Source organism: Callithrix jacchus, chromosome 13 (assembly GCF_049354715.1).
Source record: "Callithrix jacchus isolate 240 chromosome 13, calJac240_pri, whole genome shotgun sequence".
In the NCBI taxonomy this organism is placed as follows: domain Eukaryota; kingdom Metazoa; phylum Chordata; class Mammalia; order Primates; family Cebidae; genus Callithrix; species Callithrix jacchus.
The window spans coordinates 47,908,609-47,934,434 of record NC_133514.1 but is presented as its reverse complement, the minus strand read 5'-3'; the positions used below and the strand labels follow the sequence as shown (position 1 = coordinate 47,934,434).

Here is a 25,826-nt window from a genome sequence, read left to right as displayed (position 1 = left end):
TGTCTTTTCTTTCTGTAAACCTAAAATCTAAGATGTGGTAGCAAATGCTTTAAGTTTTGAAAATAAATAAATGATCTAAATCATGATCTCTAGAGCAGTGTTTCTTAAACTATATTCAAAAGAATATTTGTTCTACCAGGAGTCCTGTACCCAACAGAAAAAGTCCATGATCATCTGCATTTCAGAAGTATTAGAAAACTGTATTGTATGTCCAAGAATCAAAAAAATCTCTTGAACTTTGCCTAACCCCACTCTGACAATACTTTCCGTGGCAAATGTTAACATTTTAGGAACTAGACTTTCAGGGATACAGTTGACAGAGCTTCCCCAAACAGGCTTAGGTTCCTCTGGGTGGCACACACTTGCTCAGTTCACTTCTACAAATGGTGTAAGGATTCCAGATGCCAATGTTAGGCCCTCCTAATTGGAATGGATCACTAAAGAAATAAGCTCTGAATTATGAGAGATTGGCTTCCAAAGCACTTATTTTCCTTATTATTAAACAGTTCATGAGTTTTCTCCTAATACAAGAGGATAGATTTTTATCTTAACTGACAAGAAGCTCAGCATGTCCTGTGTAAGAGAAGCAGGTTAAAAATTTTTGAAAATAAGTCTGGGTGCAGTGGCTCATGCCTGCAATCCCAGCACTTTAGGAGGCTGAGGTGGGTGAATCACCTGAGATCAGGAGTTCGAGACCAGCTGGCCAACATGGTGAAACTATGTCTCTACCAAAAATACAAAAATTAGCTGAGCATAATGACACATGCCTGTAGTCCCAGCTACTTAAGAGGCTGAGGCTGGAGAATCACTTGAACCTGGGAGGTAAAGGTTGCAGTGAGCCGAGATTATGTCATTGCACTCCAGCCTGGACAAAAGCAAATTCCACCTCAGAAAAAAGTTATTCTTAATTATAGTGATAATTCTGGAACCCTAATGCAACTTTACTTTTTAACTTTTTAAATCCATTTGTATTGGTTTACATTTACACTGCTATTTAACTGTTTTTTTTTTACTTTAGGCAAAATAGAAATTAGAAAAAATACAACAGTTTATTAATTAAAGTTCAAATACTGATATATATGGCTTATTTCTGGCATAATAAAAGCCAATAAGTCACTTGTATTTTAAGGGATATTGCTGGAAAGAAATATATAATGTGTGAACTATCCATAAACTATCCAACACTCATCAGGAATAATCTAAAAAGGCTTTTAGGCATTCTTATGAGCAGATGACTGTTTGTGGTATATATAGAGAAAAAGTTTAAAAAAAAAACTTTCTGAATTCTAAAATTCAACCCCATAAATGAGGGATTTAAATAAACTATAAATTATATATTATAAACCAATATACACTGTCTTAAAAACCTTGAAATCTTTATGAAAACAGACTATAAAACAGGAGTTGTGAACTCAGATACTTCTAAGGATGAAGGAGGTTACCTAAGTAAGCAAAGACTTCAGTGGGCACAGTAGCAAACTAGAGAACATGTGCCTTCTGTATAGGGGCAGCCTCTACGCAGCAGACCAAACAGTGACGGGGCTCAGGGGACACCAGATTTGATTTTTAAGACAAGTCTGAAGGCCAAATTTCTTCATGAGTCTCCTAAATTTTACATGTTGACTCAATTTAAGGAGTCAAAAAAACAAATCTATGTGCCACATTTAGACCATAGCCCTTGTGTTTTTATATTTGGTACCCACAAAGGAAAGCCCATAAGACTCACAGCAGATCTCTCAACAGAAATCTTACAAGCCAGAAAAGAATGGGGGCCATTATTCAACATCCTTAAAGAAAAGAACCTTCAACCCAGAATTTCATATCCAGCCAAACTAAGCTTCATAAGTGAAGAAAAAATAAAATCCTTTGCATACAAGAAAGTACTCAGAGATTTCATCACCACCAGGCCTGCTTTACAAAAGCTTCTGAAAGAGACACTACACATAAAAAAAAAACAACCAGTACCAGCCACTCCAAAAACATATCAAATGGTTAAGGGCATCAGCATAATGAAGAATCTGCATCAACTAATGGGGAAAACTGCCAGCTAGCATCAAAATGGCAGTATCAAATTTACACATAACAATATTAACCCTAAATGTAAATGGTCTAAATGCTCCAATCAAAAGAAACAGAATGGCAAATTAGATAAAAAGCCAAAACCCATCTGTGTGCTGTATCCAGGAAACCCATCTCGCATGCAAGGATACACAAAAGCTCAAAATAAAAAGATGGAGAAAGATTTAACAAGCAAATGGAGAGAAAAAAAGGCAGTAGTTGCAATACTCGTCTCTCATAAAATAGACATTAAAGCAACGAAGATCCAAAGAGACAAATAAGGACACTACATAATGGTAAAAAGATCAATGCAACAAAAAGAGCTAATAATCCTAAATATACATGCAGCCAATACAGGAGCACCCAGATACATAAGGCAAGTTCTTAATGACTTACAAAGAGACCTAGACTACCACAAATTAATAGTGGGAGACTTTAACACTCCATTATCAATATTAGACAGATCAACCAGGCAGAAAATTAACAAAAATATCCAGGACTTGAACTCAGACCTGGAACAAGCAAACTTAATAGACATTTACAGAACTCTCCACCCCAAATCCGCAGAATGTACATTCTTCTCAGCACCACATCACACCTACTCAAAAATTGACCACATAATTGGAAGTAAAGCACTCCTCAGCAAATGCAATAGAACAGAAATTATAAAAAACAGTCTCCAGACCACAGTGCAATCAAGGTAAAACTCAGAATTCAGAAACTAACTCAGAATCACACAGCTTAATGAAAACTGAACAACTGGCTCTTGAATGTTGACTGCATAAACAACAAAATGAAGGCTGAAATACAGATGTTCTTCAAAACCAAAGAGAATGAAGACACAACATACCAGAATCTCTGGGAAACATTTAAAGCAGTCTCTAGAGAAAAATATATAGCAATAAGTGCCCACATGAGAAGCAAGGAGAGATCTAAAATTGACACCCTATCATCAAAATTGAAATAGAGGAGCAAGATCAAAAAAAAGAAAAAACAAAAAAACTCAAAACCTAGCCGAAGACAAGAAATAACTAAGATCAAAGCAGAACTGAAAGAAATAGAGGTACAAAAAACCCTTCAATAAATCAATAAATGCAGGAGCTTGTTTTTCAAAAAGATTAACAAAATAGACAGACCACTAGCCAGATTAATAAAAAAGAAAAGAGAGAATAACCAAATAGATGCAATAAAAAATGATAAAGGGGATATTATCACAGATTCCACAGAAATTCAAACCATTATCAGAGATTATTATAAACAACTCTATGCACACAAACTAGTAAACCTGGAAGAAATGGACAAATTCCTAAACACTTGCCTCCTCTGAAGCCTAAACCAGGAAGAAGTCAAAACCCTGAATAGATCAATAACAAGGTCTGAAGTTGAGGCAGCAATTAAGAGCCTACCACACAAAAAAGGCCCAAGTCCAGGTGGATTCACAGCCGAATTCTACCAGACACACAAAAAGGAGCTGGTATCATTCCTTCTGAAACTATTCCAAATAATCCAAAAAGAGGGAATTCTTCCCAAATCATTTTATGAGACCAACATCAATCCTGATACTAAAACACGGCAGAGATTCAACAAGAAAAGAAAACTTCAGGTCAATATCCATGATTAACATAGATGCAAAAATCTTAAATAAAATACTGGCAAGACAATTGCAACAGCACATCAATAAGCTTATTCAACATGATCAATTAGGATTCATCCTGGGGGTGCAGGCTGGTTCCACATATGCAAGTATGTAAACGTAATTAATCGCATAAACAGATTGAAAGACAAAAAAAAACATGATTATCTCAATTGACACAAAAAAGGCCTTTGACAAAATTCAACAGCCCATTATGCTAAAAACCCTCAATAAACTAGATATTTATAAAACATATCCCAAATAATAAAAGCTATTTATGACAAACCAACAGCCAAAATTACACTGAATAAGCAAAAACTGGAAACATTCCCTTTGAAATCTGGCACTAGACAAGGATGCCTTCTCACCACTCCTATTCAATATAGTACTGGAAGTTCTAGCCAGAGCAATCAGGCAAGAAAAAGAAATAAAGGGTATTCAAATAAAAAAGGAGGAAGTCAAATTGTTTCTATTTGCAGATGACATAATTTTATATCTAGAAGACCCCATCATCTCAGCCCCAAATCTCCTGAAACTGATAAGAAACTTCAGCAAAGTCTCAGGATACAAAATCAATGTACAAAAATTACAAGCATTCCTATACACCAATAACAGACTTAAAGAGAGCCAAATCAAGAACGAACTGCCATTCACAATTGATGCAAAGAGAACAAAATACCTAGGAATATAACTAACAAGAAATGTAAAAAACTTCTTCAAGGAGAACTACAAACCACTGCTCAACGAAATGGAAAAAGACAGAAAAAAATGGAGAAACATTCCATGTTCATTGTTAGGAAGAATCAATATTGTGAAAATGGCCATACTGCCCAAAGTAATTTACAGATTAAACACTGTCTGCATCAAGCTACCAATGACCTTCACAGAACTGGAAAAACCCACCTTAAACTTTATATGGAACCAAATGAGAGCATGCATATCCAAGTCCATTCTAATCAAAAAGAACACAGCTGGAGGCATCACACTACCGGACTTCAAATTATACTACAAGGCTGCAGTAATCAAAACAGCATAATACTGGTACCAAAAAAGATATATAGACCAATGGAACACAACAGAGGCCTCAGAGGCAACACAACATATCTGCAACCATCCGATCTTTGACAAACCTGACAAAAGCAAACAATGGGGAAAGAATTCCCTGTTTAATAAATAATATTGGGAAAACTGGCTAGCCATGTGTAGAAAGCAGGAACTGGACCCCTTCCTGATACCTTACACTAAAATTAAATCTAGATGGATTAAAGACTTAAACATAAGACCTAACACCATAAAAACCCTAGAAGAAAATCTAGGCAAAACCATTTAGGACATAGGCTTAGGCAAGGACTTCATGACCAAAACACCAAAAGCATTGGCAACAAAAGCCAAAATAGACAAATGGCACCTATTCAAACTCCACAGCTTCTTCATGGCAAAAGAAACAGTCATTACAGTGAATCGACAACCAACAGAATGGGAATAAATTTTTGCAGTCTACCCATCTGACAGGGGGCTGATATCCAGAATTTATAGAGAACTAAAACAGATTTACAAGAAAAAAACAAACAAGCCCATTCAAAAGTGGGCAAAGGATATGAACAGAAACTTTACAAAAGAAGAAATACATGAGGCCAACAAACATGAAAAAATGCTCATCATCATTGGTCATTAGACAAATGCAAATCAAAACTACATTGAGATAGCATTTCAAGCCAGTTAGAATGGTAATCATTAAAAAATCTGGAGACAACAGATGCTGGAAAGGATGTGGAGAAATAGGAACACTTTTACACTGTTGGTGGAAATGTAAATTAGTTCAATCATTGTGGAAGACAGTGTGGCAATTCCTCAAGGACCTAGAAATAGAAATTCAATTTGACCCAGCAATCCCATTACTGGGTATAGATCCAAGGGATTATAAATCTTTCTAATATAAGGACACTTGCACACAAATGTTCATTACAGCACAGTTTACAATAGCTAAGACCTGGAACCAACCCAAATGCCCATCAATGATAAACTGGAATGGGAAAATGTGGCACATATACATTATGGAATATTATGCAGCCATCAAAAACGATAAGTTCATGTCCTTTGTAGTGACATGGATGAACCTCGAGATCATCATTCTCAGAAAACTGACACAAGAACAGAAAATGAAATACTGCATATTCTCACTCATAGGCAGGTGTTGAACAATTGAGAACACATGGACACAGGGAGGGGAGCACTACACACTGGGGTTTGTTGGGGGGAAATAGGAGATGGACATCAGGGGGTGGGGATTTGGGGAGAGATAGCATGGAGAGAAATGCCAGATATAAGTGAAGAGGAGAAAGGCAGCAAATCACACTGCCACGTGTGTAGCTGTGGAAAATCTTGTGTGTTCTTCACATGTACCCCAAAATCTAAAATTCAATAATATATATATATATATACTCAAAAAAAATCGTGCTGTATGAATTTAATTCTGCCATTTTGATGCTAGGTGGTTATTTTTTCTGTTAGTTGTACATGGGCTAAATATCCCAATCAAAAGACACAGACTGACAAATTAAATACAAAGTTAAGATTCATTGGTGTGCTGTAATCAGGATACACATCTCACACACAAAGGTATAGATAAAGGCCTGGAGGAATATTTACCAAGCATATAGAGAATGAAAAAGAAGGGGTTGCAATCCTAGTCTGTGATGAAATGAACTTTAAATCAACAAAGATCAAAATAGACAAAGAATGACGTTACATAATGGTAAAGGTATTAATGCAAGAAGAAGAGCTAACTATCCTAAATGTGTATGCACCCAATACAGGAGCACCCAGATACATAAAGTAAGTTCTTAATGACCTACAATGAGACTTAGACTTCCACACAATAATAGTGGGAGATTTGAAAACCCCACTGTCAATACTAGACAGACCAACATGACAGAAAATTAACAAGGATATTCAGGACTTTAACTCAGATCTGGACCAAGCAGATCTAGTAGACATTTACAGAACTTTCCACCCCAAAACCAGAGAACATACATTCTTCCCAGCACCACACTTATTCCAAAGCTGACCACATAACTGGAAATAAAACACTCCTCAGCAAATGCAAAAACAAACAAACCAACAACAACAACAACAACAAAACAGAAACCATAACAGTTTCTCACATCACAGTGCAATCAAATTAGAATTCAGGATTAAGAAACTCACTCACAACCGCACATCTACATGGAAACTTAATACCCTGCTCCTGAATGCATACTGGAAAAATAACAAAATGAAGGCAGAAATGAAGATGTTCTTCAAAACGAATGAAAACAAAGACACAATGTACCAGAATCTCTGGGACACATTTAAAGCACTGTCTAGAGGAAAATTTATAGCACTAGGTGCTCCTGAGAGAAGTGAGGAAAGATGTAAAATTGACATTCTAACATAACAATAAAAAAAAACTAGAGAAGCAAGATCAAACAAATGCAAAAGCTAGCAGAAGGCAAGAAGTAACTGAGATCAAAGCAGAACTGAAGAAGATAGGAACAAAAGAAAGTTCAAAATATCATTGAATTCAGGTTCTGGATTTTTGAAAAGATGAAAAATAAGAAATAGACCACTAGCCAAACTAATAAAAAAGAAAAGAGAGAAGATCCAAATAGATGCAATGAAAAAATGTTAAAAGGGATATCATCACCAATTCCACAGAAATACAAACTACCATCAGATATTACTACAAACAACTCTATGCACACAAACCAGTAAACTGAATGAGATGGATAAATTCCTGGACACTTGCACTCTCCCAAGACTAAACCAGGAAGAAGTTGAAACCCTGAATAGGCCAATAAAATGGGATGAAGTTGTGGCAGCCATCAATAGACTACCAACTAAAAAAAGCCCAGGTCCAGACGGGTTCACAGCCAAATTCTACCAGACATACAAAAAGGGGCTGGTTCCATTCATTCTGAAACTATTCCAAACAATACAAAAAGAGGGAATTCTCCCTAACACATTTTATGAGACCAATATCATCCTGATACCAAAACTTGGCAGAGACTCAACTAAAAAAGAAAACTTCAGGCCAATATTTATTATGAACATTGATGCATGAATCTTCAATAAAATACTGAAAAACCGCATTCAATAGCACATCAAAAAGTTTATCACGATCAACTTGGCTTCATCCCAGCGTTGCAAGGCTCTTTCAACATACACAAATCTATAAATGTAATTCATCAAATAAACAGAACCAAATACAAAAACCACATGATTATCTCAATAGATGCAGAAAATGCCTTTGATAAAATTCAACAGTCTTTCATGCTAAAAACACTCAATAAAATAGTTATCAATAATATAGATATCTCAAAATAATAAGAGCTATTTATGACAAACCCACAGCCAATATCGTACTCAATGGGCAAAAATTGGAAGCATTTTCATTGAAAACTGGCAAAAGACAAGGATGTCCTCTCTCACCCACTATTCAACATAGTATGGGAAGTTTTGGCTGGGGCCATCCGTCAAGGGAAATTAATAAAAAGAATTTAAACAGAAAGAGTGGACATCAAATTGTCCCTGTTTTCAGATGACAGGATTGTATGTTTAGAAAACCCTATCATATCAGCCCAAAGTATCTTTAAGCTGATAAGCAACTTCAGCAAAGTCTCAGGAGACAAAATCAATGTACAAAAATTGCAAGCATTCCTATACACCAATAATAGACAAACAGCCAAATCATGAGTGAACTTCCATTCACAATTGCTACAAAGAGAACAAAATACCTAAAAATATAATTAACAAGCAATGTGCAGGAAATAAGAGAGAACACAAACTACGGAAAATCATTCCATGCTCTTGGTTAGGAAGCATTGATACTGTGAAAATGGCCATACTGCCCCAAGTGATTTGTATATTCAAATCTATCCCCATCAAGCTACCAATGACTTACTTCACAGAACTGGACAGAAAAAAAACAACCTTAAATAATTATTACTTTAGACATACTACGTAATTAACTTTTAGACACACAATATAATTAACTTTTCTACAGTTAGATATTACAAGTACTGTGACTTTAAGGATTCAGCTGGAAAAGCCTTAGAAAACCAGGTAAGAATGGCACTGGGTGAATAAGTTGAGGAAATGCACATAAAATCCCAGACACACCCCAGAGCTTAGTTGAGTAAACTAAATGTGAGAGAAAAACCAGCAGAAGTACTTGGTGAGTTCTGTGGTCCTTTTCTTAGGTTAGTGGAAAAACACTGGCAAAATTAAATCAGGAGAGTGACATGATAAAATTTGTGTTTCTATATAAATATTTTGCTATTACCAAGTGAGATCAGCAGTGGTGGCAGGACGGATCTGTACTCTTCCAAGTGGGCTGCACTGAGGAGAGAATAACACCATGCCAATGTGTCACAGCCAGGAATGTAAGGTCTGCGTCTGTTCAGAAAAAATATTCCAGATAGACACAGCTTGGAGTTATCATTGCTCTTTATATCTGTCAAGGCTGTGAAAACTGAGAATGAGTCTCAGGAAGAGTTTCTGCAGAAAAGGAAAATTGGGCTCACATGAAAAAAAACATTCTTATCCCAGCTGAAGCAGGTGTTGAAGTGAAATAGGTCTATAGTTGGTACTTCCATGTAAAAAATTGTATGTTTCCTGATTTGGTAGTTATGTGGTGGTAACCTGGGACAGTATTCCTGCTCTTGGTAAAATACACTGGGTGATTTTTCATGAAGCTGCAAATCTGGCACATCAATAATTAACAGAGAACTTAGGAGAAAGGAAAGATATGCTAAATGCTATTGCAAGTTTTCTAGAAGTATAAAACTATTGGGAAGTAAACCCTTTTAATTTAAAACGACAAGGTTAACATCATGTCACTAAAGCAGAGACAGACATCAAATTTTATTATAAAGGCCAAATTTAACCCAAATCTAGCTCAGTTAAATCTGTCAAACCAAGTGCCCTGGTAAGACTAGAAATGTTATGTCAGTATTACAGGTGTTACATATGTATAACAGGTATTACATCAGTAATTATATGTGTTATACAGTCTTATTATCTGTTTGTATTACAAATGCTATATTACTATTATGAGTGTTATATTAGTATTACAGGTGTTAGGTAAGTATTACAGTTGTTCCATCAGTATTACAGTTTTTATGATCGTATTGTAGATGATATATTGGTATTCTGAGTATTACAATTGAATTACAGGTGTCAGTACAGCATTACAGATGTTACAAGAGTGTTACAAAGTTTTATTAGTTTTGTGTATTGTATATTTGTATTGAGTGTCACAGTTCTATTATGGGTATGATTGTTATATTTGTATTGTGAATGGTACATTAGTGTTATGAGTGTTTTTTTTTTCATTTATGAGTGTTACAGTTCTATTAGAAATGTTAGATCACTCTTACAGATGTTCCATTCATATTACGCACTTTAAAACTGTATATGGATGACTGAATAGAAACAGTTCTGGAGCCCGGTTTCCAGTGAGAGAGATGCAGAAGGTGAGTGATTTCCACATTTCCAAATGAGGCACCAGGTTCATTTCAATGGGACTGCCCTAGGAGGGCAAAACAAGGCAGGGTGGGTTGCTGCCCCACCTGGGAAGTGCAATGGACTGGAAGATCAGGGACTTTAACTTCTTGGCACCCTGGTTCAAATAGTGTGCTTCTTCCATGGCCATTGCAAACCACAGTCCAGGAGATTGCTGCTGAGCTGAAATGCACCCCAAGTTACTAACACAGATCTTAGTGACAGCTATGGCTGGCCAGGTGCCACGAGTTGTTGGCAGAAAACAGGGCAGAGGCTTTGACTAATGGCAAGAGTGCCAACAAAATGAAACAACCTACCTCCCAGATAGAGGGAGAGCTAAAAGCAGGGAGACAGTTGATACGGCTTGGCAAATCCCACCCCCATAAAGACCAGTATATTGAAGCCCTCTTGCTTAAGAGTTTTATGGCCAGATCATCATCTCGAGATTGACCTGGGACAATCAAGCTCAGTAGGGGAAAGGACATCCACCATTGCAAAAGGGGTTCTAATCTCACCTGTGCCTGTGTAAATGACAGCCAGAGGGAGCCTACACAGCAACCAACCCAAGGCTGGGGTAGCCCAGCAGCACCTCCGCAGGCAGACAAAAACAGACTGGCTCCTCAAGAGGCTCCCTGCTCCTGGTATAACCAAAAACAAATAAACAAACAAACAAAACACCTCATACAGCAGAGGAGCATGTTAGAAGAAAAATGGAAAAACAAAAAGAAATAGCTTCAACCTCAACAGAAAGAACATTCACTCAGAGATTCCATTTGAAATCACTAACTTCAAAGATCAAAAGCAGACAAATACACAGAAAAATGGGATGAAATTATCAAAGACCAGAATGCCTCTCCTTCAAGGAATCACAGCTCCTTACCAGCAAGGAAACAAAACTGGATGGAGAACGAGTTTGATTAATTGATAGAAGCAGGCTTCAGAAGGTGGGTAACCACAAACTTCTCTGACCTAAAGGAACACGTTCTAACCCAATGCAAAGAAACTAAAACCTTGAAAAAAATGTGAGACCAAATGCTAACTGGAATAACCAACTTAGAGAAGAACATAAACTATATGACGAAGCTGATAAACACAGCAAGAGAACTTCTTGAAACATTCAAAAGTTTCAATAGTTCAATCAATCAAGCAGAACAAAGAATATCAGAGATTGAAGATCAACTCAATGAAATAAAAGAAGGCAAGATTACAGAAAAAAAGAGTGAAAAAAAATTAGCTCAACCATTGTGGAAGACAATGTCAATTCCTCAAAGATCTAGAAAATAGAAATTCCATTTGATCCAGCAATCCCATTACTGGTACCCAAAGGATTATAAGTTGCTCTATTATAAAGACCCATGCACACATATGCTCCTTGTGGTGCTGTTTATGATAGAAAAGACCTGGAACCAACCCAAATGCCAATTAAAGATAGACTGAACAAAGAAAATGTGGCACATATACACCACGAAATACTATGCAGCCATAAAAAATGATTTTGTGTCCTTTTTAGAAATACGGATGAATCTAGAAACCATTATTCTCAGGAAAGTAACACAAGAATAGAAAATCAAACACTGCATGTTTTCACTCATAGGCAGATGATAAACAATGAGAACACTTGGGCACAGGAAAAAGAACAACACTCACTGATAGGTGAGGGGAAAGGGAGGAAAAAGGAGGTACAAAAAGGGGGCAACAAGGATGGGGAGGGATAACACTGGGAGAAATGCCTGATATAGGTGACAGTGAAGGGTAGGAAGGAGAGAGAAAACCACCATAACATGTATGTACCTATGCAACAGAAAACCACCATGGCATGTGTGTACAAATGCAGAATGCAGGCTGTGCACATGTAACACAGAACTAAAAGTACAATTCATTAAAAAAAAATGAACAAAGCCTCCAATAAAATGGGATTTTTTTTTCTTTTTTTAAATTTTTTATTGGATTATAGGTTTTGGGGTACATGAGCAGAGCATGCAAGACAGTTGTGTAGGTACACACATGGCAGTGTGCTTTGCTTTTCTTCTCCCCTTCACCCACATTTGGCATTTCTCCCCAGGCTATCCCTCCCCACCTCCCCCTCCCACTGGCCCTCCCCTTTTCCCCCCAATAGACCCCAGTGTTTAGTACTCCCCTCCCTGTGTCCATGTGTTCTCATTTTTCATCACCCACCTATGAGTGAGAATATGCGGTGTTTCATTTTCTGTTCTTGTGTCAGTTTGCTGAGGATGATGTTTTCCAGATTCATCCATGTCCCTACAAACGACACGAACTCATCATTTCTGATTGCTGCATAATATTTCATGGTGTATATGTGCCACATTTTTCCAATCCAGTCTATTATCAATGGGCATTTGGGTTGATTCCAGGTCTTTGCTATTGTAAACAGTGCTGCAATGAACATTCCATTTGACCCAGGAATCCCATTACTGGGTATATATCCAAAAGACTATAAATCGTTCTATTATAAGGACACATGTACACGAAAATGGGATTATGTAAAAAATCTTAATCTGTGATTGATCCGTGTACCTGAATGTGACAGGGAAAATGAATCCAAGCTGAAAAACAATCTTCAGGATATTGTCCAGGAGAACTTCCCCAACCTAGCAAGGCAGGCCAATATTTAAATCCAGAAAATACAGGAAACACCACAAAGATATTGCTCAAGAAGAGCAACGCAAGGCACATAATTGTCAGAATTAATGTTTATTAAAATCATAAAAACTAAATATTGAAAAGAAGACTTTAAATAATATGGTTCAGCAACCCATCATGATTTGGGGCTCAACAAACTGGGAGTCCCAAAACTTTCCCTTATTATCTGTATTTCCTGAGCATGTAACTGAGTCATCTCGAATTCATTTGTTCATATGTGAAAAACAGATGAAAATAATTCCTTCTTCTTTTTTATTGCATTTTAGGTTTTGAGGTACATGTGCAGAACATGCAAGATAGTTGCATAGGTACACACGTGGCAGTGTGTTTTGCTGCCTTCCTCCCCTTCACCCACATTTGGCATTTCTCCCCAGGCTATCCCTCCCCAGCTCACCACCCCCGCTGTCCCTCCCCAATTCCCCCCAATAGACCCCAGTGTGTAGTACTCCCTTCCCTGTGTCCATGTGTTCTCATTTTTAATCACCCACCTATGAGTGAGAATATGTGGTATTTCATTTTCTGTTCCTGTGTCAGTTTGCTGAGAATGATGTTCTCCAGGTTCATCCATGTCCCTACAAAGGACACAAACTCATCGTTTTTGATTGCTGCATAATATTCCATGGTGTATATGTGCCACATTTTCAAAATCCAGTCTATCATCAATGGGCATTTGTGTTGGTTCCAGGTCTTTCTACTGAAAACAGTGCTGCAATGAATATTTGTGTGCATGTATCCTTATAGTAGAGTGATTTATAGTCCTTTGGACATATACCCAGTAACGGGATTGCTCGGTCAAATGGAATTTCTATTTCTTTTTTTTTTTTTTTTAAATTTTTTATTGGATTATAGGTTTTGGGGTACATGAGCAGAGTATGCAAGACAGTTGCGTAGGTACACACATGGCAGTGTGCTTTCTTTTCTTCTCCCCTTCACCCACATTTGGCTTTTCTCCCCAGGCTATCCCTCCCCACCTCCCCCTCCCACTGGCCCTCCCCTTTCCCCCCCAATAGACCCCAGTGTTTAGTACTCCCCTTTCTGTGTCCATGTGTTCTCATTTTTCATCACCCGCCTATGAGTGAGAATATGCGGTGTTTCATTTTCTGTTCTTGTGTCAGTTTGCTGAGGATGATGTTTTCCAGATTCATCCATGTCCCTACAAACGACACAAACTCATCATTTCTGATTGCTGCATAATATTCCATGGTGTATATCTGCCACATTTTTCCAATCCAGTCTATTATCAATGGGCATTTGGGTTGATTCCAGGTCTTTGCTATTGTAAACAGTGCTGCAATGAACATTCGTGTACATGTGTCCTTATAGTAGAACGATTTATAGTCTTTTGGATATATACCCAGTAATGGGATTGCTGGGTCAAATGGAATTTCTATTTCTAAGGCCTTGAGGAATCGCCACACCATCTTCCACAATGGTTGAACTAATTTACACTCCCACCAACAGTGTAAAAGTGTTCCTTGTTCTCCACATCCTCTCCAGCATCTGTTGTCTCCAGATTTTTTAATGATCGCCATTCTAACTGGCGTGAGATGGTATCTCAATGTGGTTCTGATTTGCATCTCTCTGATGATCAGTGACGATGAGCATTTTTTCATATGATTGTTGGCCTCATATATGTCTTCTTTCGTAAAGTATCTGTTCATATCCTTTGCCCACTTTTGAATGGGCTTGTTTGTTTTTTTCCTGTAAATCTGTTTGAGTTCTTTGTAAATTCTGGATATCAGCCCTTTGTCAGATGGGTAAACTGCGAAAATATTTTCCCATTCTGTTGGTTGCCGATCCACTCTAGTGACTGTTTCTTTTGCCGTGCAGAAGCTGTGGAGTTTCATTAGGTCCCATTTGTCTATTTTGGCTTTTGTTGCCAATGCTTTTGGTGTTTTGTTCATGAAATCCTTGCCTATTCCTATGTCCTGGATAGTTTTGCCTAGATTTTCTTCTAGGGTTTTTATGGTGCCAGGTCTTATGTTTAAGTCTTTAATCCATCTGGAGTTAATTTTAGTGTAAGGTGTCAGGAAGGGGTCCAGTTTCTGCTTTCTGCACATGACTAGCCAGTTTTCCCAACACCATTTGTTAAACATGGAATCCTTTCCCCATTGCTTGTTTTTGTCAGGTTTATCAAAGATTGTATAGTTGTATGTAAGTTGTGTTGCCTCCGGTGCCTCTGTTTTGTTCCATTGATCTATATCTCTGTTTTGGTACCAGTACCATGCTGTTTTGATTACTGTAGCCTTGTAGTATAGTTTGAAATCCGGTAGTGTGATGCCCCCCGCTGTGTTCTTTTTGCTTAGAATTGACTTGGCTATGCGGGCTCTCTTTTGGTTCCATATGAAGTTCATGGTGGTTTTTTCCAGTTCTGTGAAGAAAGTCAATGGTAGCTTGATGGGGATAGCATTGATTCTGTAAATTACTTTGGGCAGTATAGCCATTTTCACGATATTAATTCTTCCTAACCATGAACATGGAATGTTTCTCCATCTGTTTGTGTCCTCTCTGATTTCGTTGAGCAGTGGTTTGTAGTTCTCCTTGAAGAGGTCTCTTACGTTCCTTGTGAGTTGTATTCCAAGGTATTTTATTCTTTTTGTAGCAATTGCGAATGGCAGTTCGCTCTTGATTTGGCTTTCTTTAAGTCTGTTATTGGTGTAGACGAATGCCTGTGATTTTTGCACATTGATTTTATATCCTGAGACTTTGCTGAAGTTGCTTATCAGTTTCAGGAGTTTTTGGGCTGAGGCGATGGGGTCTTCTAGGTATACTATCATGTCGTCTGCAAATAGAGACAATTTGGCTTCCACCTTTCCTATTTGAATACCCTTTATTTCTTTTTCTTGCCTGATTGCTCTGGCTAGAACTTCCAGAACTATATTGAATAGGAGTGGTGAAAGAGGGCATCCTTGTCTAGTGCCAGATTTCAAAGGGAATGCTTCCAGTTTTTGCCCATTCAGTATGATATTGGCTGTTGGTTTGTCATAAATAGCTTTTATTACTTTGAGATACGTTCCATCGATACCGAGTTTATTGAGGGTTTTTAGCATAAAGGGCTGTTGAATTTTGTCAAATGCCTTCTCTGCATCAATTGAGATAATCATGTGGTTTTTGTTTTTGGTTCTGTTTATGTGGTGAATTAAGTTGATAGACTTGCGTATGTTGAACCAGCCTTGCATCCCCAGGATGAATCCTACTTGATCATGATGAATAAGTTTTTTGATTTGCTGTTGCAATCGGCTTGCCAATATTTTATTGAAGATTTTTGCATCTATGTTCATCATGGATATTGGCCTGAAGTTTTCTTTTCTCGTTGGGTCTCTGCCGGGTTTTGGTATCAGAATGATGTTGGTCTCGTAAAATGATTTGGGAAGGATTCCCTCTTTTTGGATTGTTTGAAATAGTTTTAGAAGAAATGGTACCAGCTCCTCTTTGTGTGTCTGGTAGAATTCGGCTGTGAACCCGTCTGGACCTGGGCTTTTTTTGAGTGGTAGGCTCCTAATTGCTGCCTCGATTTCTGACCTTGTTATTGATCTATTAATAGTTTCTGCTTCCTCCTGGTTTAGGCTTGGGAGGACACAGGAGTCCAGGAATTTATCCATTTCTTCCAGGTTTACTAGTTTATGTGCATAGACTTGTTTGTAATATTCTCTGATGATGGTTTGAATTTCTGTGGAATCTCTGGTGATTTCCCCTTTATCATTTTTTATTGCATCTATTTGGTTGTTCTCTCTTTTCTTTTTAATCAATCTGGCTAGTGGTCTATTTTGTTGATCTTTTCAAAAAACCAGCTCTTGGATTTATTGATTTTTTGAAGGATTTTTCGTGTCTCAATCTCCTTCAGTTCAGCTCTGATCTTAGTTATTTCTTGTCTTCTCCTGGGTTTTGAGTTTTTTTGATCTTGCTCCTCTAGCTCTTTCAATTTTGACGATAGGGTGTCAATTTTGGATCTCTCTATTCTCCTCATATGGGCACTTATTGCTATATACTTTTCTCTAGAGACTGCTTTAAATGTGTCCCAGAGGTTCTGGCATGTTGTGTCTTCGGTCTCATTGGTTTCGAAGAACTTCTTTATTTCTGTCTTCATTTCATTGTTTACCCAGTCAGCATTCAAGAGCCAGTTGTTCATTTTCCATGAAGTTGTGCAGTTCTGGGTTGGTTTCTGTATTCTGAGTTCTAACTTGATTGCACTATGGTCTGAGAGGCTGTTTGTTATGATTTCAGTTGTTTTGCATTTGTTGAGCAGTGCTTTACTTCCAATTATGTGGTCAATTTTAGAGTAGGTGTGATGTGGTCCTGAGAAGAATGTGTATTCTGTGGATCTGGGGTGGAGAGTTCTGTAAATGTCTATCAGGTTTGTTTGCGCCAGGTCTGAGTTCAAGCCCTGGATATCCTTGTTGATTTTCTGTCTGGTTGATCTTTCTTAATATTGACAGTGTAGTATTAAAGTCTCCCACTATTATGTGTGAGAGTCTAAGTCTCTTTGTAAGTTATTAAGAACTTGCCTTATGTATCTGGGTGCTCCTGCATTGGGTCCACATATGTTCAGGATCGTTAGCTCTTCTTGTTGTATCAATCCTCTTACTATTATGTAATGGCCTTCTTTGTCTCTTTTAATCTTTTTTGCTTTAAAGTCTATTTTATCAGAGATGAGAATTGCAACTCCTGCTTTTTGTGCTCTCCATTTGCTTGGTAAATCTTCCTCCATCCCTTTATTTTGAGCCTTTATGTATCCTTGCATGTGAGATGGGTTTCCTGGATACAGCACACTGATGGGTTTTGGATTTTTATCCAATTTGCCAGTCTGTGTCTTTTGATTGGTGCATTTACTCCATTTACATTTAGGGTTAATATTGTTATGTGTGAATTTGATACTGCCATTTTGATGCTAAGTGGCTGTTTTGCCTGTTAGTTGTTGTAGATTCTTCATTATGTTGATGCTCTTTAGCATTTAGTGTGATTTTGGAATGGCTGGTACTGGTTGTTCCTTTCTAAGTGTAGTGCCTCTTTTAGGAGCTCTTGTAAAGCAGGCCTGGTGGTGACAATATCTCTGAGTACTTGCTTGTTCTCAAAGGATTTTATTTTTCCTTCACTTCTGAAGCTCAGTTTGGCTGGATATGAAATTCTGGGTTGAAAGTTCTTTTCTTTAAAGATGTTGAATATTGCCCCCCACTCTCTTCTGGCTTGTAGAGTTTCTGCCGAGATATCTGCTGTGAGTCTGATGGGCTTCCCTTTGTGGGTGACCCGACCTTTCTCTCTGGCTGCGCTTAGTATTTCCTCCTTTATTTCAACCTTGTTGAATCTGACGATTATGTGCCTTGGGGTTGCTCTTCTTGCAGAATATCTTTGTGGTGTTCTCTGTATTTCCTGCATTTGAGTGTTGGCCTGTCTTGCTAGGTGGGGGAAATTTTCCTGGATGATGTCCTGAAGAGTATTTTCCAGCTTGGATTCATTCTCTTCGTTCCCTTCTGGTACATCTATCAAACGTAGGTTAGGTCTTTTCATATAGTCCCACATTTCTTGGAGACTTTGTTCATTCCTTTTTGCGCTTTTTTCTCTCATCTTGGTTTCTCATTTTATTTCATTGAGTTGGTCTTCGACTTCAGATATTCTTTCTTCTGCTTGGTCAATTCGGCTATTGAAACTTGTGCATGCTTTGCGAAGTTCTCGTATTGTGTTTTTCAGCTCCTTTAATTCATTCATATTCCTCTCTAAGTTATCCATTCTTGTTATCATTTCCTCATATCTTTTTTCAAGTTCCTTAGTTTCTTTGCATTGATTTAATACATGTTCTTTTAGCTCACAAAAGTTTCTCATTATCCATCTTCTGAAGTCTAATTCCGTCATTTTGTCACATTCATTCTCCGTCCAGCTTTGTTCACTTGCTGGTGAGGAGTTTTGGTCCTTTATAGGAGGCTAGGTGTTCTGGTTTCGGGTGTTTTCCTCCTTTTTTCTCTGGTTTCTTCCCATCTTTGTGTATCTATCCACTTGTCATCTGTGTAGTTGCTGACTTTTCGATTGGGTCTCTGAGTGGACACCCAGATTGTTGATGATGAACTATTTCTGTTACTTGGTTTTCCTTCTACCAGTCTAGCCCCTTTGCTGTATGACTGCTGAGGTCCACTCCAGGCCCTGCTTGTCTGGGGTGCACCTCTAGCAGCTGTGGCACAGTGAGGGATGCTACCAGTTTCTTTTTCCACTTTGTCCCAGGATGATGCCTGCCAAATGTCAGTCTTTTGGATTTAGAGGGGTCAGGGAGCTGCTTGAGGAGATAGTCTGTACCTTATAGGAGCTCAGTTGCTGAGCTGTGAGCTCTGTTGTTCATTCAGGGCTGTCAGGCTGCTATGTTTGATTCTGCTGCAACAGAGATCATTAAAAAAACCCTTTTTTTTCTCAAATGCTCTGTGTTGGGGGGTTCGGGCTTTATATTTGGATGTCCACTGTGGTGTTCTGCCCAGCTAGGAGGCAGACTAGCCACTGTTTGCCTGCCGAGGCTCCACCCTGCTGTTGGGTGGTTCTCCCTCTTGCTGCAGGCTCTGCTGTTCTGCTGTGGTCTCCGCCACACCCTACGGCGGAGTCTCTTCATTGTAGCGGGTTGCCTCTGCAATGGCAGGCTGCGTCAGCAGTGGGGGTGTATCTCAGTAGGGACTGGTTGCCTCGGCAACAGCTGGCTGCATCGGCAGTGGGCGTGTATCTCAGTTGGGGTGGGTTGCCTCGGTAATGGTGGACGCCCCTCCCCCACAGAGCGTCTCGGACCACCTGCCTGGGGACTGTTTGAAATCGCGGTTTTGTTCGTCCCACTGGGCTACCCCAAACGCTCTGTTCCTGCAATCCCCTGGGCTGGCCCCCTGTCGAAGTCTCGTTCAGTCTCAAGTCCAGCCCTCTCAAGTCTCAGCTTGCTGGTTCAACAGGGCACCTGGACAAGCACGCCCTGTGGGGAGTGCTGGGGTGGCCGGCCACCGCCACCCCAGCTGCTGGCTTCGCCAGGCAGACGTAATGCCTGGCGTCCCGCGTCTCCTTTATACTTGGGAGTTTCCCTGTTCCGTGGGCAACAAAGATCAGTCTGGAAATGCAGCTCCGACTCACCTCTCCGCGGATTCAACGAGAGCTCCAATCCTGGGTTGTTCTCACAGCGCCATCTTGAGTCCTCTCTATAATATTTCATTGTAAGGAAGTACCCAGTCATTTGGACAGTACTCACCAATGCTGGGTACTTCCTTACAATGAAATATTATATGACAATGAGAGTGCCGAGCTATGATCATGTACATCAGACAGTACTCACAAACATTTAGTGAAAGAAGGTGGAAGAAAAAGAATACATACAGTATGATTCCATTTATATAGATTTCAAAAGCAGACAAAAGAAATCCATGGCAATACAAATCAGAGTAGTATTTATCCTTGAAGATGGTGGTGACCAGGGAATGACACAGAGGATGGTTTCTGGGATGTGGTGATACTTTTTTTTTAAGACAAGGCCTACCTGTCATCTAGACTGGAGTTCAGTGATACAATCACAGCTCACTGTATCCTCTGCCTCCCAGGCTCAATCGATCCTCCTACCTCAACCTCCCAAGTAGCTGGGACTGATGCACCACTACACCTGACTAATTTTTGTATTTTTTGTAGAGGTGGGGTTTCACCATGTTGCCCAGACTGGTCTTGAACTGCTAGGCTCAAGGGATCCTCTCACCTCAGCCTCCTGAGTAGTTGGGACTACAGGCATGCATGGCACCACATCTGGCCAATTTTTGTATTTTAGGGAAGACATAAGTCTCCCTGTGTTTCCCAGGCTGGTCTTGAACTCCTGAGCTCAAGCAATCCTCCTGCCTCAGCCTCCCAAAATGTTGAGATTACAGGTGTGAGCCATCACACCAGGCCTATGGTGATGCTCTGTTTCTCCATCCATCTGCTGGTTACTTACCCAGGATGTTCACAAGCAGTTTATAGAGCTGTATACTTTGTATACAATCTGTGTGTGTACTACACATTATAGATATCTATGTATATGTATTATAAAATAAATATGACTTCATTTATATTATGTTCAATAAAAAGTTACATATGAAGTAGCTGTACTCCACCAGCCTGGTTTGCAAGAGTAAAAACCTCTTATCTAACCAGTGATGGACATGTGTCATGAGCAAAACAAATCTTTGCTTGTTACAAGCCACTAAGACTTTGGGGTTGTCGTTACAGCATAGCCTAGCCTAGCCTAACAGATACACAGTTTAAGACTTCACTGGCTGGGTGCAGTGGCTCATGCCTGTAGTCCTAGCACTTTGGGAGGTGGAGGTGGGTGGACTGCCTGAGCTCGGGTGTTCGAGACCAACCTGGGCAACATGGTGAAACCCCATCTCAAAAAAAAAAAAGATTTAGACACAAAATGCAAAAGCTATTAAGAGAAAAGACTAATACATTTAGAGAAGACACTATAAAAATATTTTTTTAAAAAGGGGGTGGGAGAAGAATGTGATACCAGAGCCAATATGGTATCTAACAGTTAAAGCCAGAACAATGAGCAACAAAATAAGTATACAATATTGGATTTTAATTCAAAGTATAAAATAATATGCGTGAATCCATACTGATATAAATAAGTGATTGAGTAAGCAAATGGAGAGGAGACAAATCTTCCTTACAGAACAATTCCAAATTATGTATATGTAGCTCCTTCTCTCCAATGAGTAGCTTAACACCTCCACCCCTTTGAGTGTGGAATGGACTTAAGTGACTTGCTTCAAAGAATATTGCATGAAAAGGGAAAATAGTAACTTTACAGAATAGAAACTTAGCAAACACTGTTTTAACCAAATGATTGTGACTAACCCATGATGCCGTGTGGATTTCATATACCTCTGATAAGATGTGATGAAAGGGCACTTCACCTTCTGTGGTATTCATGCCAAAAATCCAGTCTAGTTATGAGGAAAACAAACAGACATACCCAATTTGACGGACATTCTACAAAATACCTGACCCATTCTCCTCAAAACTATCAAGGTCATAGGAAACAAAGAAAGACTGAGAAACTTTCACAGATTTTAGGTGACTAAGCAGATAACAACTAAATGCAATGTGGACTGAATTTCAAAATAGAAAAAGCTTAATGGGAAAACTACTGAAATCCCAAAAAATTCTGCAGTATACTTAATAATAACATATCAGTGTTGGTTTCTTTTCTTTTTTTTTTTTTTTAGATGGAGTCTCACTCTATTGCCCAGGCTGGAGTACACTGGTACAATCTCAGCTCATTGGAATCTCTGCCTCCTGAGTTCAAGCGGTTCTCTTACCTCAGTCTCCCAAGTAGCTGAGACTACAGACATCCGTCATCACACCCAGCTAATTTTTGTATTTTTAATAGAAACAGGGTTTCACCATGTAGGCCAGGCTGGTCTCGAACTCCTGACTTCGGGTGATCCACCCACCTCAGCCTCTCAAAATGCTGGGATTACAGGCATGAGCCACCATGCCCAGCCCAGTGTTGGCAATGTAAGATGATGTTACAGACTGAATTGTGTCCCTCAAATTCACATGTTGAAGTCCTGACCCCCAGTGTGACTACTGGAAACAGAGCCCTGAAGGAGGAAATCCAGGTTAAACGAGGTCATACAGGTGGGATTGATATCCTTATAAGAGAGATAGCAGAGCACGCTCTCCCACTGAATGCACAGAGGAAAGGCCATGTGAAGACAGATACAGGGAGAAGGTGGCCATCTGCAAGCCAAGGAGAAAGGCCTTAGGAGAAGCCAACCCTGCTGTCTCCTTAATCTTGGACTTCCTAAGCTCCAGAACTGTGACAAAATAAATTTCTGTTGTCTACACCATGTAGGCTGTGGTATTCTGTCATGGCAGCCCTAGATGACAAAGACAGATGTCAACACTAGAGGAAAGTGAAACTGGGTGAGGCAGATGTAGGAACTCTCTATACTATTTTTATAACTTTTCTGTAACTCTAACAGTTTTTTTTAAAGCAACTGACTGGAAGAAACTAGTTGTAGCTTATGTAACAAAGATATATGTAAATATAAAACTATTTCTATAAAAATTTTACAATTATACACAGTCCAATGAAAATAATCACATATTAAACAGGCAAACCAGAATAATAAATACAGATTACCAAAAACTATCTGACATATTTGCCCTAATTAGTAATTAGAAAAATGAAAATTACAAAATAATGAAATTTTATTTCATGCCATCCATTTGGAAAAATATTAAAATATTGATAGTAATCCTAGGGAAAAGTTGTGAGAAAATTGCTGCTTTTATACAAAGAAGGTGAGACTGTAAGTTGATGTGGCTGTTCTGGAAGGCAATCTGGCAGTATCTGTTAGGCCTGTAAACTGGTAACCCAGCTAATCCCTCTCTTGAAATTGACCTGAGAGAAATACTGGCATAGAAGCACTAAGAAGCAATTGATGGGTATTCACTTTAGCAGTGTCTGCAGTAATACTAAATGGAAATAACTGTTATTAGTAGGGGAATAATGAAACTATGGCAGTCATACTATCACTTAAAATTAATAAAATAGATAAATATTTAATCTTTCCACAGTCATACAAAAATCAACTAAGTATTTAAAAAACCTAATTTCATGATATATGTAAACAATAAATCGAAACTAAGCCTTATTTCTAAGGTAAATTTATATGCATAGATTTGTATTTACTGAAGTATAAAGAGGAAAACAAACAAACAAACAAACAAACAAACAGTCTTCTATAATAAACAGAGAGCTAGACACAGTGGCTCATGCCTGTAGTCTCAGCTACTTGGGAGGCTGAGGCCGGAGGACCACTTGAGCCTGGAAGGTTGAGGCCACAGTGTGTTATGATTGCAGCACTGCACTCCAGCTTGGGTGACAGAGAGAGACTGAGCCTCTAAAAGAAATTTAATTAATTAAAAAATAAACAGAAATGAAACTAGAAGAATGTCCCCACCAAAGAGTTACTGTGGTTACCAAGGAGATGGAACTGGAATTTGGGGGCAGGGAAGAAGCATTTATTTTATGAGTATTATGTGGCTTTTGAATGTGTTGGTGTTAGTTCATAAGTGAAAATATATTCCTCTGGGAGGTGAGGAAAAGATGAGGAGAAAGCCTTTCACCTTTCATAGTTATGTCCCCCTCAACCTTGGTGTCCTCTACATCCTTGTCCAATGCTGCCAAACAACACCTATTTCCTGCCAGGACAAGATCCACCCTCCCAGTGCAGACATAAGGTTAAATACAGCATCAGTAGCTAGCACTCTGAGATGGAAAGATGCGATTACAACTCCAGCCAGTTGCCTTTCATCACGATCCTTCCTTATCTTAGTTTACCTGTGCATCCCTGGGCTGGAGACACAAAGTTATCTGACTCCTGGTGCGCTTAATGGGGAGAATTGAAGGATGCCTCCATCAGCTCTCTGCTTCTCCTGCTTTACAACAAAGGGCCCTGAAACTTAACTTACTGGAAGAAACCTCTCCAGCCCCCTGTCACACCTGCTGTCAGTGTGACACAAAAGCAAAATCACAGTTCAAGACCCTACTTTTCTTTGTCACTGGATGATGTATAATTAAACTCTCATCTGAGACTTTTACCAGATTTACTAATTAAATTGATCAGGAGAGGGAATGAACTATCCAGACAAATTCCCCTTACTCATTTTATATAATGGGCCTGGGTTGTTAATTTATTTTAAACTGCAGAGACAAGGATAAAACATGTTATGAATGGTTTAAGCTACACCAGGAAGCAGATAGTGCAGATCTGGTGGCAGTTGCTCTAATCAGAAACTCGCACTCCAGAGATGGATGGCCCTTATTAAGGCAAGGAGTCACATTCCAGAGGTAATACAGTAGCTCTTCTGTTACTCATACCTCTGGAGAATTTATAATTCAAATACTGGGCACTAAAAATATTTTTATTGGTAAAATTAGTGGTGTGTTCATCAGAATAATCCCTGTTAGAAATGGGCTCTCATTGGCAAAATTAGTGACCGTCCACATACGTATATTTGTCTAAAATATTTTACACATACACTCCACACTTGCATAATAAGAAGAATTTGACAAGAGTGTTACTCAGGGATAGTATTTGAGATTTCAGTCTGGATTCGTAAACCAGTGCTGCCATCCAGCTACTAGTTGTGAGAACTATTTTTTTTTTTTTTGAGACCGAGTCTCTTTCTGTCACCTCGGCTAGAGTGCAGTGGTGTGATCTTGGCTTACCACAACCTCCGCCTCCCAGGTTCAAGCAATTCTCCTGCCTCAGCCTCCAGAGTAGCTGGGACTACAGGTGCGTACCACCATGCCCAGCTAATTTTTGTGTTTTTAGTAGAGACAGGTTTCACCATACTGACCAGGCTGGTCTCAAAATTCCTACCTACCTCAAGTGATCTATCTGCCTTGGCCTCCCAAAGTGCTGGGATTTACAAGCATGAGCCACCACGCCTGGCTGTGAGGATTTGATTGACTGGTACCAACTATAAGCATGACAAATACTATAACTGTGCTTCAAGTAAGCTTTTCATAAAAGGAGGGGTCAGAGTACCTACAAAATGCAAGAACTAAGCTTTCAGGACAGGGTGCATCATCTGTTTTGTGTCTGCTGGGTAATAAACAGCATTTAATAAACAACTATTGAGTGGCAGAATTTTTTTTCATCTGAGACTAGCTTTTATTATAGTCTCAGTGGTAGCAGTGTTGTGGGGGAACAGCTAAACTCCACCTACCCTCAAGTCTTTTTGGTTGTGACTATAACCTATCAAAAAGTCCTAAGGGATGTGCATGACCAGACTGGCTCAGGTCGGTTTCCATCAGTATGGTACAAATTAGATTACATATGGCAACACTAACATGCCCTAAAACATTTGGATCATAGTCACAAAAGTCAGACTCCTGATCCAGAGAAGAGAAGGCACAGAGGAATAAAAAAATCAA

General features: G+C 39.0%; 1 protein-coding gene across 1 annotated transcript in view; it reads right to left on the bottom strand.

The window, feature by feature from the left end:
* Window positions 1–25,826, bottom strand: part of LOC118146673 (uncharacterized) — a 98,011-nt gene that overhangs the window by 16,480 nt on the left and 55,705 nt on the right. The gene's annotated exons all lie outside the window — the stretch shown is intronic.